General features: G+C 45.7%; 1 long non-coding RNA gene across 1 annotated transcript; it reads right to left on the bottom strand.

The window, feature by feature from the left end:
- Window positions 1–15,892: 15,892 nt before the first annotated feature.
- Window positions 15,893–20,328, bottom strand: LOC134969850 (uncharacterized). The gene is made up of 8 exons (XR_010189525.1): window positions 20,217–20,328; window positions 19,921–19,991; window positions 19,756–19,834; window positions 19,587–19,663; window positions 19,408–19,489; window positions 18,960–19,029; window positions 18,760–18,871; window positions 15,893–18,604 (listed from the first exon to the last, which is right to left on the bottom strand). It is a non-coding gene; the product is annotated as an uncharacterized LOC134969850 (long non-coding RNA).
- Window positions 20,329–20,407: the final 79 nt, after the last annotated feature.

The following is a 20,407-nucleotide window of genomic DNA, read 5'->3' as shown; positions in this document are numbered from 1 at the left end:
AATTTTTATTTTATTTTGGGGATCGCAGGTGATGCTTTGAGTGATGCTGGGGATCGCAGGTAAAGCTTTGAGTGATGCTGGAGATCGCAGGTAAAGCTTTGAGTGATGCTGGGGATCGCAGGTAAAGCACTGAGTGATGCTGGGGATCGCAGGTAAAGCTTTGAGTGATGCTGGGGATCGCAGGTAAAGCACTGAGTGATGCTGGGGATCGCAGGTAAAGCTTTGAGTGATGCTGGGGATCGCAGGTAAAGCTTTGAGTGATGCTGGAGATCGCAGGTAAAGCTTTGAGTGATGCTGGGGATCGCAGGTAAAGCTTTGAGTGATGCTGGAGATCGCAGGTAACGCACTGAGTGATGCTGGGGATCGCAGGTAAAGCTTTGAGTGATGCTGGAGATCGCAGGTAAAGCTTTGAGTGATGCTGGGGATCGCAGGTAAAGCTTTGAGTGATGCTGGAGATCGCAGGTAAAGCTTTGAGTGATGCTGGGGATCGCAGGTAAAGCTTTGAGTGATGCTGGGGATCGCAGGTAAAGCTTTGAGTGATGCTGGGGATCGAGGGTAAAGCTTTGAGTGATGCTGGGGATCGCAGGTAATGCTTTGAGTGATGCTGGGGATCGCAGGTAAAGCTTTGAGTGATGCTGGAGATCGCAGGTAAAGCTTTGAGTGATGCTGGGGATCGCAGGTAAAGCTTTGAGTGAAGCTGGGGATCGCAGGTAACGCTTTGAGTGATGCTGGGGATCGCAGGTAAAGCTTTGAGTGATGCTGGGGATCGCAGGTAAAGCTTTGAGTGATGCTGGAGATCGCAGGTAAAGCTTTGAGTGATGCTGGGGATCGCAGGTAAAGCTTTGAGTGATGCTGGAGATCGCAGGTAAAGCTTTGAGTGATGCTGGAGATCGCAGGTAAAGCTTTGAGTGATGCTGGGGATCGCAGGTAAAGCACTGAGTGATGCTGGGGATCGCAGGTAATGCTTTGAGTGATGCTGGAGATCGCAGGTAAAGCTTTGAGTGATGCTGGAGATCGCAGGTAAAGCTTTGAGTGATGCTGGGGATCGTAGGTAAAGCACTGAGTGATGCTGGGGATCGCAGGTAAAGCACTGAGTGATGCTGGAGATCGCAGGTAAAGCACTGAGTGATGCTGGAGATCGCAGGTAAAGCACTGAGTGATGCTGGGGATCGCAGGTAAAGCACTGAGTGATGCTGGGGATCGCAGGTAATGCTTTGAGTGATGCTGGGGATCGCAGGTAAAGCTTTGAGTGATGCTGGGGATCGCAGGTAAACACTCCAGTGTTATAGTGAGTACTGGTAGTAGTGGAGACAGAGGACTGCTGGAGAGTGGCTGCTGGAAGCCGGAGTCATACCCTCTGCTAGCGCTGGGTACGGGAAATACAGAGTCAGGTTACACCACAGAGAATCAGCACAGGAGAATTAGAGCTGCACCGCAGAGAGGAACCACCAGGCAGTCAGGCTATACTGCAGAGAGTGTCCACAGGAGAGTCCTTAGTGAAGCTGCATACTGGAACGCTGGAGAGACAATGGAAGCACTGACAACATTCTGGGTGCTGAGACAGGATATTTATACCTGCAGGATAGCAGGGATTGGCTGACAATTGTGCTCAGGCTCCGGCAGCACTGCGGATAGGTGAGGAGAGTATCATGTGATTCAATCCAAAATGGTTGCGCCCATTGACGGAGATTGAAGGGGAAAGAAGCACTCAGAAACCCTGTGTCAAACGGTAATAGCGGCGGAGGCCGCAGCAGCAGAAACGCCCAGACGTGCACAGCGGCCACAGGGATGGCGGTGGCGGGCGCGGCACACAGAGGAAGCACATCCAGCGGAAGACCATAGGTGCGGCAATGACGGCCGCGACAGGGCTAAGAGTGCCACACCACCGTAAGTGTGTACACTAAGGAGGCCGCTGAACCAGCGCTGCAGGCAATACCCATGAAATGTAACTCAAAACATAGTTATAGCCCGGCCCTGGCTCGCTGAGCCAACCTCAGGAGACACCTAACAGGCAGGAAACGGCGTCCAGTTACCCGGATCGTGACATCTACTTTCTGTTCTTCCAATCCCAGAGATCTAAGTAGACGATCTGAGGGGCAGGTTAGGCACCGTGAACACATCATCACAGCCCACCCCCGGCTTAATGCCGTGATTTGTGATGTGGCACAGATGTTGATGCGCTTGGATCCAATGAGATGAGTATAATACATTTGTGCTGGGTGTACGGTGTCAGAACTCTGGGCCCAGAGTCCCATGTGCCCCACACACCCTGTAACATAGGACCATAGAATGTGACGGCAGATAAGAACCACTTGGACCATCTAGTCTGCCCCATTTTTTACCATATTTTTACTTCAAACCTTATTTGATCTTATTTCTGTGTAAGGATCCTTATGTCTATCCCATTCATGTTTATATTGCTCTACTGTCTTATCCTCTACCACCTCTGATGGGAGGCTATCCCACTTGTCCACTACTCTTTCTGTGAAGTAATTTTTCTTCAAACTTCCCCTGAACCTCCCCCCCCCCCCCCCCCTCCGCCTTCCCTCCAGTCTCAGTGTATGTCCTCGTGTCCTATTACTTCTCTTCATGTGGAGAATGTTTCCCTCCTGTACCATGGTAAAACCTTTGATATATGTGACAGTCCCCCTTTCCCTTCTCTGCTCCAAACTATACATATTGAGATTTCTTAGAGGTCTATTTATTAAAATTATTTTTACTAAAATAATGTGAAAATGGTGTGAAAACAGAAAACCCCCTTTTTCCACATTATTTTAGTATCACCTGAATGCATTAAAGGGCATTTGGAGCAGTTTTCATGAAAGACTGCTTCAAACCCTTTAATTCACTTTTTTCTAGTAACCCGCATCGTATTCCCCGTACTTACAATGGGAAATGTGATGTGGCCGAATTAACTAAAAAAAAAAAAGTGAAAAAATACCGCAGTGTTCCCTGTGATAATCTCAGCTCAGGCTGGCGAGTTCAGAGGACAGCACTGCGAAAAGCACCGTTTTGCCCCTGGCAGAGAAAGCTGAGTGGGGACCCAGCAGAGTGATCAGCTACTGTATGTGTGTCCGATGGAGAAACAAGCTGATCACAGTGTAAAAATAAATAAAAAAAACAACAACCCATACTCACCTGTCCAGGGAGCCGGTGTCCGCTGCTCCGCTGAGCGCTGCCGGGCGCTGGGTCCTCTATGTGCTGCAAAGTGACCCCGGTGCAGTAAAGTGACGATGCAAAGCGGCAGCGCACTTTACAGCACCGGGGGTCACCGCAGCACATAGGATCCGGCACCGGGTAACCCAGCAGGAACAGCGCGGACCAGCTCCCTGGACTGGTGGGTATATTGATCTTCTGGGGGATGTCTGCGGAGCACGGGGGTAGTCGCGATGGGGGGTCGACCGGGTAGCGGCGATGTCGGCGGGGGTGGCGCATGCGCAGCAGGACATCGGGGTGTTTTTTCCGAAAAATACCCCAATGATGCTGCAGAGTATCATCGCAGGGACAGAGCCTGACCACAAGCTCTGTCCCTGCACGCGATAATTGATACATCCCTGCGATGTAGTAATTAATCGCAGTGCGAGTTGGGGCGATTTTATCACCTGTCATTCGCATCCTGGTTTTTAGTACATTCAGCGGCAGATATATTAACCTGGAGACAGCATAAAGAAGTGATAAACCAGTGATAAACACACCAGCCACTCAGCTCGTAACTGTTCATTTACATATTGGAGTTGATTGATTGGTTAATGTATTTATCACCTTGCACTTATCACTGGTTTATCACTTCATTATGCATGTCCAGGTTATTACATCTGCCCCTCATTGGCCTATTTATCACCATCCACATCCAAGGATGCAGATATGGGGGCAGATGTATTAACCTGGAGAAGACATAGGGGGTAATTCCAAGTTGATCGCAGCAGGAATTTAGTTAGCAATTGGGCAAAACCATGTGCACTGCAGGGGAGGCAGATATAACATGTGCAGAGAGAGTTAGATTTGGGTGGGTTATTTTATTTCTGTGCAGGGTAAATACTGGCTGCTTTATTTTTACACTGCAAATTAGATTGCAGATTGAACACACCCCACCCAAATCTATCTCTCTCAGCACATGTTACATCTGCCCCCCCTGCAGTGCACATGGTTTTGCCCAATTGCTAACTAAATTCCTGCTTCGATCAACCTGGAATTACCCCCATAAGGAAGTGATAAACCAGTGATAAATGCAAGGTGATACACGCACCAGCCAATCAGCTCCAATATGTAAATTAACAGTTAGGAGCTGATTGGCTGGTGCGTTTATCACCTTATACTTATCACTGGTTTATCATTTCCTTATGCCGTCTCCAGGCTTAATACATCTGCCCCATTGTGTGATAAAATCAGCCGAATTCACACTGCTATAATTGATTACATCACGTGGATGTATCAATTATCACATGCAGGGAGAGAACTTGCGAGCAAGCTCTGTCCCTGCTATGCCTGTCCACAGCATCATCCGATGGCTTGCTGCGCATGCTCTGACACCGCCACTGCCGCCGCCACCGGGTGGACCCCTCGTTGCGACTACCTCCCCGCGCTGTGGACCCCCCCCACACGGTGAATATACTCACAGTCCAGGGAGCCGGTCATCGCTGCTCCTACAGGGCTGCCGGGCGCCAGATACTGTGTGTGCTGCTGTGACCCCGGTGCAGTAAAGTGAGCTGCCATTTTGCATCGTCACTTTACTGCACCGGGGGTCACAGCGCAACCCATGGAGAACCTGGCGCCCGCAGCGGAGCACCGATCACCGGCTCCTGGACTGGTATGTTTTTTGGGGGGGGTTCTTTTTTTTTTTCTTTTTACAAGTGATCAACTTACATATCCATCGGAAACTAATAGCTGATTACACCGCCAGGTCCCTGCACAGCTTTCTCTGCCAGGGGACAGCTTATCGCAGTGCTGCCCAGTGATTTCACCAGCCTGAGCTGGCGTTATTATCATAAGGCTCACTGCATTTTTTTTCCACATTTTTATTTTAGTAAATTTGGCCCAGATCGCATTTCCCATTATAAATACGGGGAATCCGATGTGGCTTACTAAAAAAATAAGTGAATTAAAGGGTTTGGAGCAGTTTTTCATGGAAACTTCTCCAAAAGTCCTTTAACACATTTAAGTGATACTAAAATAATGTAAAAAGGGGGTGAAAACAATGTAAAAATAATGTTAATAAATAGGCCTCTCAGTCTCTAATGTATTATTATCCTTTTGAAGATATGGCCTCCAGAATTGAATATTCTAGATGTGGCCGTACCAATGACCTATACAGTTAGGGCTGTTTCTAGACAATTTGGCTCCCAGTGCAAGCATAAAAAAATGTGCACAATTTTTATTTTATTTTGCTCAATCTCCCATCTAGGGGGCGTGGTCATGCTAAAATGGGTGTGGCCTTGCTAAAATTGGGGAGACCTCACACGAATAGACTCTCTGACACCCCAGTTTTTGACATCAGTCACCACAGGGGGGAAAAAAACACATTCCACCATAGTAAGCCCCATACAGCAATGCCCCTTACACCATATTATGCCCCTTGCACCATATTATGCCACACACTGCAATGTCCGTGATCAAGGATGGTGGGGGCCCAGGGGCATCAAAGTCATGGGGCCCCATTAATAAAATTGCTCAACACTCCCTCCCCCCCGTGTAAAATATGCACAGACACCAGTATATTTATATACGCTCACTACTGCCTAATGAGGTTTGCCATCCCCACAGCGTGCTGGGCTCCCGGGCTACTGCTATATTACTGGGGATCGACTCGCAGCTCCTCCTGGCGGTGATGATGAGCGAGCAGGTGGATCAATGACGCTGGGTGACCGACCAGGCGACCAGGGAGGGGACAAGGAGCACAGTGCTGGCTGCTGCTTCCAACACGGTGCCGGCTGCTGCATGGTGAAATCCCTGATAGTCTCCGGTGACCTCCAGAGAGTGAGCGGTGTGGTCTCAGTGTCACTGCAGGGTCCCGGCGACAGCCGGAGAAGTAGGCGGCATCAGCGGTGACGACAGGGAAAGGAGGCGGACTCTCCTCCCCTCAACAGTACTATGAGTCCCTGCTCAAGACAGCCCCAGGAAGAGTGGCCTGATTTGGAGTGACAGTAGTAGGTGGAGTTTGTAGTGAAGCCCGGCAAGTGAGTGATGGAGCAGGCTGATATGTGAGGGAGACCCGTACATTCCAATAAAGGCTACAGGCGGGCTCATCTGACACCTTCAGGAGCTTGGTGTGGGGGCCCCTAATGTGTGGGGGCCCCCGGGACGACCGCCCCTTTCACCCCTGCCTTAATCCGGCCATGCCCGTGATACATTATGCCCTGCAGTAAAGCTTCTAATTACTTTTATATTACCTGCTCATTGCCAGGGGTTTTATATTACCTGCTCATTGCACTGAGTGTCATGCTTGCTGCAACGTGTTTCATGCCCTGGTATCCATGCTCATTGCCGAGGGTAATGCTCATTGCTAAGGGTTTCATGCTTTGGGATACATGCTCGTTGCCAAGGGTAATGCTCATTGCTAGGGGTTTTATGCTGTGGGATGCATGCTCGTTGCCAAGGGTAATGCTCATTGCCAAGGGTAATGATCATGGCTAGGGGTGTTTACTTGCCTGCCAGCACTGCTATACTGCTGCCTCTCCAGGGGTTTTATGAGTGTCATGCTCGTTGCCAAGGGTAATGCTCGTTGTCAAGTGTAATGTTCCTTACCAGGGGTTTCATGCTCTGGGATGCATGCTCGTTGCCTAGGGTAATGCTCGTTGCCAAGGGTAATGCTCATGGCTAGGGGTGTATACTTGCCCTCTCCTAGTACTCCTTTCAGGGGGGCAGAGTTTCATGGAATGACGCGGTTGCATTGTGACGTCACAAGTCAACTAAGTCATTACATGAAACTCCAGCTCCCCGAATGGAGCACAAGGGGAGAGGGAGGATGGGGAGCAGGGAGCCACAAAAGTGCCACAGCGCGGACCCAGTGTGATCATATGGCTCGCCTGCCACTAAATACGGCACTGTATACAGCGGCATTATTACTTCTCTCTGCTGCTGATTCCTCTCCCAATGCACCAAGCATCTGACTAGCCTTCCTCATTGCTGTGTTACATCGCTTACCTGCCTTTACATCACCTATTAAAAATAGGGGGGGGGGGGGGGGCGATGCTGTTTCTTGAACACAGCAGTAAAATGTCTAGTTACGGTCTGATTAATACTATATTTAGCCTTTGGATTTCTGAGACCCAAGTGCATGATTTTGCATTTCTTGACTGTAATTGCCGCACTCGTGCCCATTCCTCTAGTCAACCTAGATCCTCAATCATTTGTTTTACCCCACCTGGTGTGTCTACCCTGTTGCATACCTTTGTGTCATCTGCAATAAGGCATACTTTCCCTTTAATGCAATGCACTTGCAATGTCACCAATAAAGATATTAAAAAGCACTGGCCCAAGTACAGATCCCTGGGGTACTCTACTGATAACATTACATTACCCTCCTGTGAATGCACTCCATTTACCACAACTCTCTGTTTTCTATCCTTCAACCAAGATCTTATCCATTCAATTATCCTAATATACAATCCCAAGCTTTTGAGTTTATATAGCAGTCTGCGATGTGGGACAGTGTCAAAAGCCTTACTAAAGTCTATATAAGCTATATATATGGCCCCACCTTTATCTATTACTTTAGTCACACAGTCAAAAAGTCAGTAAGTTTTGTTTGACATAATCTCCCCCCAGTGATAACATGTTGTTTGGGATCCTGTAAATTGCTGGATTTTAGATAATCTACAACTCTTTCTTTTAAGAGTGTTTCCATCAATGTCCCTACTACTGATGTAAGGCTCACTTGGTCGGTAGTTGCTTGCCTCTTCCTTGCTTCCACTTTTGTGCAGTGGGACTACAGTATGTTCACTCTTTTCAAGATCCTCTGGAATTACTCCTGTAGCTAGTGACTGGTTGAATAATTCTGTTAATGGTGCTGCTAGCACCCTTATAAGTTCTTTTAGCATTCTTGGATATATACCATTATAGATACACCACTGCTAGCTTCTATTTCTAGCTTTGTAGCCACTTACATGACTTTGGAACAAATGCTTACGGCCTGGCAAGGGTGCAGCATGGGGCATTCACTGCCCAAGTGAGCAGTATCAGCAACATACAATAAAGGGGAAATACAACTACACATTTAGAGTATTTGTTTCAACCTCTGTGAAGGACGCAGCACTTTAAAAAAACAACAACCTTTTATTAAACATATTAAATACAAATATTAATGACAACGGTCATTGTAGTGCATAATTTCCATGTGCAGCAAGTTTTGTAAGAAAATGCTAATGAGAGTATACGTACTGCCTTTTGCATATAGTCACACCGCCCACTGCTCGTAGTTGCAACCACCATCATTGGTATTGGCACTTATACCTGATCAAAGCTGGGTTCAAACGGTCAATCTGTCCCTTCGTCATACGCATGCCCTTGACGCTCCCACAAAACTTCATTTTTAAATTTGTCACCCAGGTGACACTCAGAATCTCCCATTTCACTGACAGAGATTGGTTAAGATCTGTCCAGCTCATAACCGCTGGGAAATAGGCAAAGTTGCATATATTCGATACAACAGGTGCTGTTTGATAATATTCGCTAGATGCAGCCACAAAGGGGCTATGCGGGAAAAAGTAAACAAGCCAATTCATATGTGTAGTGAATTCTACATACATATACTACTATTTGGCCCTCATTGCAATGACTATCCCCCAATCCATAAGAATAACAACACATTAAACAGACAGCAGAGAATTTGCCAGAGAATATATATTATAACTGGATTGGCAGATCTTGTAAGAGATCTCGAGTGTCATACCTGATGAAACAAAATCAAATATAGAATAGATCTTCTGTATTGCCTCATTTATCGTGCTTTAATACTTTTGATAGGCATCATGAAAAGTCCCTTTAAATCCAAATATATGATCAGTCTTCTTGCAGTGGAAAGTTTCTATCAACCTTTGGCCTAGCTCATGACTAAGAGAACAAGTGCATACGTGGTGCTTAGATAAAGACCCTCTTGTTTAGATAACCAGAACTTAATGACTTTTTATGGTTTTGATAAGCACATATCAAATGGACCTTCGGTTCTAGAAAAGAACATCATGACATATGAACAGAGATGACCTTTCTGCTTATGAAGCATTTTAAGAAACTCCATTGGTTTCAATGGGAGATCCAAGACTTATGGGACCAACCTGCCATCCTCAGGAAAAGATCAGCCACTACATCTAAGCACAGCTGACCATATTTGGATTTCCTGTTTGTGATTACCAGCCAATCAATATTCCCCTTGTTATCTGAAGATACGCCCCATTGATTAATCAATTATGAACTATTGTATAATTTTGTACTATATATGTGAGCCTGAAATCCCCTGAAGGGACGGGCATCATTGGTGAAGTCTGTACTAGGTCACGTTTCTCTGCGCAGAAATATAGGCGTGACCTCTTTGATAATAAATTCTATATGCTGAATATCATCACTATGGAGACTCCCCACTTCTTTTAATTAATCCGGCATTAACATACCGTAACGGGCTGTGGTCGGAAACGCTCTTCTGCATTTATAGTTATGAAGGATAGAGCAAAAAGCAAAATGAAATTAGACTTTTCCATAATTTGAAAAAACAGATTGGTCTGGTTCCGTTGTGAAGAGAGGGTTCTAGATAGTCCATTTTAAATAGGTAAAATTATTTTTATTTAAGCAAGGTTAACCTTGGGGTCTCGCATTAATCCCTGTGGTTGAAGAACACAGAAAGTTACTAAGATTCGTGTTTGCAAACACACCCGTGAATTGTCCAAACTCGGCCCAAAATAGATGTTTCAAATGCACCGCCTCACCGGCAGCGTGTTTGCAGAACCACCCGCGATTAATTCATTACTTACAATAGAAAATTTGTAATTTGTCAAAAAAACAACATAGCATAACCAATATACTTATTATTTAAAAAAACAAACAATAAATTAAAAAAAAAAAAATCAAAAATATGTATAATTAATGTGATTTCTTTTTACAGCTTTTCATTATTTGTTCTTTCTCAACTTTTACATTTCTCTTTTTACTTGGACATTGGGTGTCTGTAATGTCTAATGTCTCATTTTTGTTTTTTCTGCAGGTGTTCAAGTGTGAAGGTAGGACATCTCTTCTAAGTTACTAAATGTATTAGTGTACAAATATGCAGACACATTTAGACATTATGGGGGGTATTCAATTGTTTGAAAAGTCAGTTGGGCGTCTGTTTTTTCCTATCTAATTGACAGGAGCAAACAGACACCCAACCGACTTTTCAAACAATTGAATTCCCCCTTTTGAGTCATTGCGGCCTATGTGACAATGACATTCTCAGCAGCACAGACGCACCAACACCCAAAGGAAAATGTGTTCCTCAGGGGGGAGATGTAGCAAAGCTCGGAGACAGGTATAGTGGCAGCCAGTCAGCTCCTAATTGTCAATTTTCAAACACAGCATGTAATCAGTGACGCTGAGAGAGGGGGGAGCGGGTACAACCTGGGCTCGGGCCTGTTGGAGGGACCTGGCGAGGGCCTGGGTCCCTGCTTTTGTGTGCAAGGGAGAGAGAGGACCGTCTGCTGCAGCAGCCTCTCTTTATAGTACAGCACACGGCACATGCCGCTGTGTGCTGCGCTGGGGAGAGAGCAATCAGTCCTCCGCCCGCTTGCCTTATGTGTGGGGGGAATGATCGTGTTGCGAATGCACCCGCCCGCTGATGCTTCCCTCCCCCCTACTCCACCGCTGACGCTTGCCATTCACCACCTACTGCATAGGGGACTGGCGCCCCCGCGGCCCGGCCAGGCTGTCAGTGCCCCTGCCTGTAATATAACAGGAGCTGATTGGTTTGTACTTTCCCTCTATCATAGAGGGTGGTGTGCTGGCCCCATTCTGCAAGGGTGTGCGCAGCATTACCGCGCTGCCTAACTCACCCGCTCACTTCTTTCTGGGGTCCGGCTGATGACAAGGCGGTGGCATATTGGAATGCCTGCAGATGTCTCTGTCTCGCTGCCACACCTCCAGGCTTAGAGACACCCCGTCTGGTCACAATTGCCCAAGCCCCCGCTTTTCAGGGACACGACTCACTGCACCTCCCACCTGGGCCTCCCCATCCGGTACCTCCCGGGAATCCTGGGTAACAACTCAGCAATCGTATCCAGAATATGTTAATTGTAAACTAAAGTACAGTCCTATGCAATGCAGCATAATGTCCAGGGGTGGATTGGGAAATAAAAGCGGCCCTGAAAAAATTTGTACTAGTGGCCCCACATGGGCAGCACCAGAGGTGTAAGGTCTAGCCATGGGCCATGGCAGCAGCACCCTCCCCCCAAGACTTTCCAGATAGTGGGCATGTCCAGCATCAAGCGGGAAGTTAAAAGGAAATAAAATTAAATATTATGAGCACATTATATGATACACCTTCAGAATTTATGAAACTATATCATTCTTTAGAAATATATATTTTCTTGCTTATTACACCAACCGTATCCCAATCACTATTCACTCAATCTTATATGTCAGCCAAGCAGACAGACAGAGCATACACTAGATCATCTGCAATCACAGGCTAAGTGGCAGAGTCATTTTCATATATGCAAATTGTTTGGCATCTTATTCATTATGTCTGTAAAAAGGACCACATGTCCTCAAACAAAACAGGCCCCCCGCGGGTGCGTCGGCCCACCGGGAATCTTCCCTGTAGACCCTATGGCCAATCCGCCACTGATAATGTCCCCAAAGAAGAAGACTTCATTAGCAAAGATTAGTAAATAGAGGGATTGGGTGATGTGGGGCGAGGTTGAGCTTGCAGTTTCGGTTCCAATGTATCATCCCTCAGTTCAGCAGCAGTCAGCTAGCCTGTATATACTGTACTGTACCTCCGTCTATAGAATCACTGTATATCCACAAGACGTCATATATCTGATGTATTTCTTGCTCATTACGTTTTGTCACTGTTTAAAACATGTTGAGAAATATACAGTGAGACGCACTAATTATTTTCTGTCATATATAGGACTGGAATACGTGGGTTCCTTTGGAAAGATGCGCATATTTATAGAGAAAGAAAGAAAGTAAGTTTGTCAGTATTCTCTGCTGCTGTGACGGTATATCTTCTGGTCACAGCCGTGATATTACCACAAATGTTAACCGGAAATGGTCAGCGGAATTTGCAGGACAGTGCCAATAAATATTTGCCCCAATATGCACCTGGCTGTGGAATATTTCTCATCGTTCTGACACAAATCGGTTTCCGAATGGAATTCCGAACTGCTTTCCCCACCCCAGCATAGTGCAGAATGAATGGGTAAGGCGTCATTCCGTCTCTGGTGTGGCGTAGGATTCCCTTTATAACCAAACACAGAAACATTTTGTGCATATTTATTCACCTGGCTCCACTGTACACAACTCTTCTCTGGAGACAATCGGGAATGTCGCCAACTTCCGTGCTTATCAATAGCGGCAGAATGGAGATGATACGCCTGTCCCAGTGTGCGGCTGGTGTACGAAGACAGACGCATATCGCCGCTGTGATGGCATGGAGAACAGGCCGCACAAGTGTAAGACGCACATTTTATATCTGCCCCGTCCTCTCACCAAGGGGCAAATTTGCTCCTTTTTTTTGGTCTGCCTCCAATCAGCTCATTGATTGCCTGCGGTCTCAGAAAAGACCGTACACAAGTCTTTGTGCGCACACGTCGAATCTGTCATTACTAGTATCAACATTTACAAATAATGATGTAACCGCTCTCATCGCATCCGTGATTAGTCGCAGGTGCGACTAGCTTGTCGCAATCGGTGTGCCCGCCGGCAGGCACGTGCGAACAGTCGCACCCACGATCCATAGGAATTAAACTGTGCGATCGCAGGTGCAACTATTCACACCCGGGCGAGTGTAGTCACTGCCGCAATCCATGCGTACTTATTGCGGCAATGATGGATGCATGGATTCTATCTGAAAAACTCCTCCTCATATGTGCAACTCAGATTAGGATGCGACTTTGGGCCACGACATTAAACGATACTCTCATGAGATGGTCCCTGTTCCATGCGCACACCCAGCTGACACCCTGAAACACCCATTACACAAACTGAGAGAATCAGATGAGAACCGTCCGACTCCTTTGGAGACACGCAAAGATACGTACAGTATGTTTTTTTTACTGTGCATAGACATTGACATACAGTACGTGCGTTACCTTCACACAGCGGAGGCAGCCATTCATATAGATTCATATCAGCAGCTGAGGCACCATTTTGCATTCTCAGGAATGCTGGGGGACTGGTACAGCCTACAAAATGGCTGCCTCCTAGTAAGACAGAGACAAGTATTTTTTAATAGTGATTAGAAGAAAGTAGGTTCCACCAGCCACACAGAAATTATAAAACAATACAAATACAGTACTCTTGGAAGCGCAAATATACACAGGAGATAAGAGGAATCCATGTTTAATGTTAGACAGTCCATATTCATACTTCCCGACAATGTTAAGAGAATGTTGCTATTTCTTCATGTTTATACTTTATGTCATATGTAACCGCAGTCGTTATTCCTTTCTCTACTGACCCCTGTTCTCCTTTCACCCTCCAGGACAGAAAAGTGACGGTAAAGATACAGGGAGCCACGGCAATTCTTGGTGAGTGCTTAGATTCCTAACCACAGAAAGAGGCAGGCAGTGGAATCTCAGGGGGGTTGTTACTATGGGAAACAGTGGAGGTCGTTAACAAACCTGAATATATGGAGATACATCACAATTGTCATTGCTGTTTTGTGATGACCTTTGTCTAGTTTTGCACACGTTCCCTTGTTGGTGAAACACGCACAAATTAGTCCATCAAAATGATACTAGTATCAATTTTTTAAACAAAAGTTGGATAGTCGTGATATTTATACACAAAACTGTCAATCGCGAGGTCCGGCCAGGGTACTAGGGTGGCATAGGCATCCCGGGAGAAGCATGGTCATGCCCCAGCCCCCAAAATTATTATAAATACTATACTATGCACTTCCGTCTGAAAAGGGGGTAGATCCATGGGGTGGCGATCAGTGCGATCACTCTCCAGTAACAGCAAGAGGGAGGAGACTGCTGCTCACCAGCATCAGACTCCTCTGAGCGTCCGCAGTGCAGCACAACTTAGCGTAATGTAGCGTGAGCAGCAGCCATCTCCTCTCTCCCTGCCTGATGTGCAACTGACCTCGCTGGGCCCATCCAACTGGTCCGGGCCTGGATAAGTAGTATCTGCTCCCCTCCCCTTGCCACCCCTGTTCATACACAACATGCTATAACCACTCCACTAAACATGATTCTGTGCACAACTGCAAGAATGAGATTTGATTTTTCAGGATTAAACGCTGGACTGCTAAAATTAAAGTATCCTTACATAGAGCACTCCTGGGCGTGGTCTAAAGCTTGTAATGAAGACATATTTGGATAACAGGTATTTGAGAGAATGTGCTAGCCATTTATTTAATTTTTTTTTTAAAGGTGAGTTCAAATATTTTCACCAGGAGGCGATGTGCCAATCCAAATCACTTGAATAGTGCGACAATTACTCAGTGCCTCCATTGTGGTCAACAAAAGTTTCCAGTCAGAGAAAAGTATTCTCTCTAGCAGAAGGTAACATTTCAGGTAGAATAGTCAGCACATGATGTCTAATGCTGTCTTCTAGATCTGACAGGGTATGAAATTCGTCCCAATACATCTGGTTTTTCAAAAAACCCACAATCAAAGGTCACATGGGGTGAGGGTGATTGGGGGGCAAGATGTCTGAAAGCAGTGGCTGGTGATGCGTTCTTCAGTAATTGCTGCCTTAGCAACTGTAGTAAATTATTAGTTGTAATTAATGTATTTTTCCAACAAATAGCTAATGCATCTTGTGTAAGTACCTGTTGTCCTAATTTCTCTTCATTACCAGCCTTGGAACTCGCTCCTGAGTGCTCTATGGGTCTAATTCAGACATTATCGTAATATGCTAAATTCAGCACATCTACAATAAGTCACTCAGACATGCGGGGGGACGCCCAGCACAGGGCTAGTCTGCCCTCCAGCCAGCGCAGCTCCTGTACACTGGCAGGGAGCTACTCATCGCTGCCCGGGTCGCAGCGGCTGCGTGTGATGTCACGCAGATGCCGGGGACCGCCTCCCCAATGGTCCAGGCACGCCTGCGTTGCCCGGACCGCGCCCCCTAAACGGCGCCCGAACGCCACCGGCCTGCCACCTCCCGCCCAGTGACTGCCTCTGCCTGTCAATGAGGTAGAAGCGATCGTCGGCTGTCTGGCATGCGCAGTTCAGACCTGATTGCTGCTGTGCGAAAATGCACAGCAGCGATCAGATCTGAATTAGCCCCTATGTAAGGATACATCATTTGGACAGCCCCATACTCTAATGCGGGGGGGTGGGGGGGAGACTCCGGCCCGCAGGCCGTATAAGGCCCGCAAAGCCACTTGTTCCGGCCCGCTTCTGTGTGTCAGGGGAGGAGAGCGCAGCATGTGCCTCTCCTGCCCCTTTGTGCTCAGTCCGGCGGCGTGTCTCAGCTGTCAGGGAAGGGAGGAGAGCGCAAACAGCGGTGTGTAGAATCTTAAACCAGCCGCCGGTACATGAGCCAATCAGAGCTCACAGAACGGCAGCAAATCAGAAGCCGTCGCTGCCGGTCCACGAGCTCCGATTGGCTCACGAACCAGCGGCTGGTTTGAGGTCCTACACGCCTCTGCCGCCTGACATAGCTGCGCTCTCCTCCCTTCCCTGACAGCTGAGATACGCCGCCGCCGGACTAAGCACAAAGGGGCAGGAGAGGAGTACGCTGTGCCCTCCTACCCTGACACACACACACACAGCAGCAGCGGTGAGCAGCACAGTGGGGTGGGGGGCATGTGTGGGGTAATATGTATCTGGCATTGTGCTGCATTTGTGTATCTGGAACTGTGGGGCACTTGTGTATCTGGCACTGTGGGGCATTTGTGTATCTGGCACTGTGGGGCATTTGTGTATCTGGCTCTGTGGGGCATTTGTGTATCTGGCTCTGTGGGGCACTTGTGTATCTGGCACTGTGGGGCACTTGTGTATCTGGAACTGTGGGGCACTTGTGTATCTGGCACTGTGGGGCACTTGTGTATCTGGCACTGTGGGGCACTTGTGTATCTGGCACTGTGGGGCACTTGTGTATCTGGCACTGTGGGGGCATTTGTGTATCTGGCACTGTGGGGGCATTTGTGTATCTGGCACTGTGGGGGCACTTGTGTATCTGGCACTGTGGGGCACTTGTGTATCTGGCACTGTGGGGCACTTGTGTATCTGGCACTGTGGGGGCATTTGTGTATCTGGCACTGTGGGGCACTTGTGTATCTGGCACTGTGGGGGCATCTGTGTATCTGGCACTGTGGGGCATATGTGTGTCTGGCACTGCACTATTTGTGGCATATGTGTATCACGTCCCATTTTAATTGGCCATGCCCTGTGTGGCATGTGGCCACACCCATTTTTTGACGCATGCGCCTTCGGCGCGCACACACAGTGCCCCTAGGGGGCATATCTGCTGGGGGCATAACTACTGGAGGCATATCTACTGGGGCATAACTACTGGGGGGCAGGGTCATTTTTAAGTTGATAATTTTTGTATGGCCCCCGAAGGATTTTATAAATATCCAAATGGCCCTTGGTAGAAAAAAGGTTCCTGACCCCTGGTCTAATGAATTGCAGAAGTGTAAACTGAGCATATCTGAATGCAATGTCAATTCAGCTGCTGTCTGCACGTTTTTTGTAGTCACACAGGGGTCCCGGTAAGACAACACAGGGGTCCCGGTAAGACACACACAGGGGTCCCGGTAAGACACACACAGGGGTCCCGGTAAGACACAGCCATCTGGGCACATACATATTTGTACATAGACTGATAAAAATGCAAAGTAATCTAAAAGTGAATTGGTGAAACTTGCTACCATCATAACTAGTGTAATATATAAATGAAGGAATATTTTGAGAGAAAAATAACAATATGCAGTTATGGGTGTTGTTAAAATGATAGTAGTCAATCACTTTAGGTAATATGTTTACTTTTGCACAGTCCACAAATCTACAAATGTATTTTTTACAGATAAATATTAAGAAACCCAATAGCTCCACACTTTAATGTTATAGGATAGGTGCTACAGTATTTCTCCTGTCTGTACTTTGGGCATACCTCCCAACTTTGTCCTGGCTTCACCGCACGTGCTCCCAAAAAGGGGGCGTGATCTATTAAAAGGGGGCGTGGCTTCGCAGGAGGACCCGCGATCGCGAGCCACGCCACCATTTTCGTCAATGAGGGGGCATGCCCAGCGCTCTGTGAGCTGCTGGCATGCCCCCTCTCCCTAGCCGCCGGCTATCCACTGCCGTTAATTGATGCCGCTGAACGGCCAAGTCCAATGTCCACTGTATACTCACAGCCAGCCGTTTGTTATCCGTGGGCGGCCCCCGTTGTCGGTCTCAGTCACAGTCGAGAGGAAGCGCCTTTCTTTATTGCGGAGTACATCGGAGGATCTCTAAAGTCGGTCAGCTTCCAAACGGACAATAGCACCAAGAGATATTGCTTGACCGTAGACCGCTGGTAGCGGGAGGAACATCAATGTAGAATAAACGGGGGCCGTCCACGGATAACAAACGGATATACTCCTGGCTGTGAGTATAAAGTGGACATTCTTGCAAATATGGCCTATTAGCACAGTGAGAGTGGACGAAAAAAGTCCTTTTGACACAGATACCGGAGCATAAATACTCAAAGCACTTGGCCGTTCAGCGGCATCAATTAACGGCAGTGGATAGCCGGCGGCTATTTGATATATAAAGAGATCTCTATTAGCATGTTGAGAATGCTTACAGCTGAATTAAAACAGCAGGCACTATAATTGTTCTTAAATCGGACTGTATACTGTTCGGGACTTTCTAATTGAGAATAAAGTCACATCAAGCTCTACAAATTTGGACATAGCACTAGTGTCTATTTATATCTAATCCGCTGCAGCAGGGGGAACTTTTTAATTGATTGTTTATTCTATTTTTATATGTACATGTGTTTATTTTATTTTTTAATATATATGCAATAAAACTGAGCTATACAGTTATATGCGCTCTCTGATAATCTATTATTATCCTTTGTGCTGTTTTGTATGTGGACAGGCCAGTACTGTCCAGTTGAGAGCTGCTTATTTCAGCACATACGACCCAAATTGTATGAGTTAGGTGGTGGTGACGCGCTGGAATTATTTGTTTCTTGTTCTTCCTTTGTAAATTGTGTATGAAGTGAACATATATTTATTCTTCAAAAAATTCAATACCTTTCCTGCGCTTACAAATGAGCAGCACAACTGAAAGCCCCCCTGCTAATAGGGACTTAGCAATAGAAACACAGAAAGAACAGAGTGCGCTAACAAACTATGATGTTTGAGTGATAATCAATTCATCCACATATAGAAGGTTCTCTTGGGGTCTATTCCTCTCAGAGTCTTCCCAGTTGGGGCCTACAGAGAAACCCACTCACCAGAAATAATCACCTAACAGAGAATAACAGATTAATAACAGAACTTTTTGTTAAAATATTCTTTTCATACAAAATTACATACAATGTAATCACTTAATTAGATAAAACATTCCGACCAATTGGACACATCAAATTGCTGTGATGTTAAACCAAGAATGGCCCCCTCACCTAACGGTGTGAGCTCTAGGAGGACACTTGAAGCAGAGAGGATAGTGTACAATGATCGATGAACCCTACGCGTTTCATCCTAAGCGGACTTCTTCAGGGGATAAAAAACTGTCTGGGTGAAGAGAAATATAAGTTTTATGAAAGGAAGGGAATATAAGGAGGTAAGGATTTCAATTAAATCTTTAAAAGTGGGTACCCACCTAGCAGCGTTTGGCCGGCTGGTATGCACTTATGGAGCTATCAGAAGATTTTTTAAAAATGATGGGGAACCTATAACCGAGGGTAATCGACAACATATTTGTAAATGAATAACAATAAAATATTTTATATTAATTCTTTGTGAGAAATTTAATGAATTTACTGACCTATAAATTCAGGTGTATTGGCTATGTGATCCTATTTAAAGTAAATAGTGAATAACTCCCCTATGAAAGGACAATTAATATTAGTCTTATATATCTGAGGGGAATTGATATATCACGGTGTGAATAATACTAACTTAGTAGGGATTAGTCGGATCTGATATGATCCAATATCTTATGTATCATATGTGCATCATTCTCTACTAGAAAGGGTAAATAAAATAAATATAAGGTGAGCTAAATTAAAAGCTACTAATTAATTAAAAAATATTGATTTAAATATTACCTATAATGGTCTTTAGAACCGTTTAGGCTGTCATAAACCACTTTGCAAAATGGGACTGTGCTTTTTGGAACAACTGTCGCCTCTAGTTATTAAGACAAGAGTTAGTGAAAGAAAGTGAATTTTTAAAATAATATACATTTAAAGTGTCAAAATTTAGAGTGTTACTTAATAATTATTACCTCTATAGGATCCCTATTCGGTTATCTTCAAACATGAGTCAGAACTCTGACAGAGTGGGGAATTGAAAACCTCTTTACTAAAAGGAAAAAATTATTATTATTCGTGAGAAAAATAATTGCTAAATGAAATTCTCACTGAAATGCAAATAATTAAGAGAACTATCCTTACCGATATACAATCCAAAGACTATACCGGTATTCAAAATAAAATGGACCCCAAAAATGGGTTAGAAAAACATCTCTCTTCTCTAAAAAAGAAAAATAAGCATAGGTTTATCGATCTATTACACACTAGTGTACAGAAACCAATATACAATGTATATAACATACATACCACAGCGTAAATGACAGATTTGTGTACAGGGATGTATACAGAAAAAATGGATAAAGATCCAATAGCAGCACCTTAAAATGAAAATAAAATTTCATCACTTAACTAAGCTTAGAACAACCCACACATATATTATCTTAGTGTGGTCACTTTCATGTTGCTATATAGTATTCAGACAAAAGCAAATAAACTTCACACATATACTGGATCGTTATGGAATTAATTCAGTATTGAAAAATAATATTTTGGACATAATAAAACATTATCCCGCTGTGAATTACACAATATATGTTCACTACCTATTAAATTTCATGGGATACAGCCAAATACCAATTCAATCTAAAAATGACTTCATATACTAGTATTCAAAATATTTTAAAGTGATTGAAGCGCCCGGAAGCCTCGTTTCCCACGCACATACGGGGGAAACGAGGCTTCTGGGCGCCGCGCGTCATGTCGTTTCTGGAACGCATAAGCCGGGGACCAGTGG

The sequence above is a fragment of the Pseudophryne corroboree genome, chromosome 11, assembly GCF_028390025.1.
Source record: "Pseudophryne corroboree isolate aPseCor3 chromosome 11, aPseCor3.hap2, whole genome shotgun sequence".
Taxonomy (NCBI): Eukaryota; Metazoa; Chordata; class Amphibia; order Anura; family Myobatrachidae; genus Pseudophryne; species Pseudophryne corroboree.
Note: the sequence above shows the minus strand (reverse complement) of the source record. Positions and strands in the feature narration are given on the sequence as shown.